Consider the following 204-nt stretch of genomic DNA (forward strand, 5'->3'; position numbering starts at 1 on the left):
CTGCCGCGGAGCCTGCCGCCCGTGACCTGCTGCAGCCCGGACTCAGGCTAGCTGCCTTCCCTGGGCGCCCTGTCCTGGAGCCATGGGGCCCACCTAGCCCCTGCCCGCCCCGATGTCCCGGCCCGGGGACTGCTGACCTCGGCTGCAGGGGGCGGCCCCCCCACCCCCCCTCGCCAGCCTCAGCAGCCAGAGACCCTGGGTGAG

The sequence above is a fragment of the Tupaia chinensis genome, unplaced genomic scaffold (assembly GCF_000334495.1).
Source record: "Tupaia chinensis unplaced genomic scaffold, TupChi_1.0 Scaffold142100_1, whole genome shotgun sequence".
NCBI lineage: Eukaryota > Metazoa > Chordata > Mammalia > Scandentia > Tupaiidae > Tupaia > Tupaia belangeri.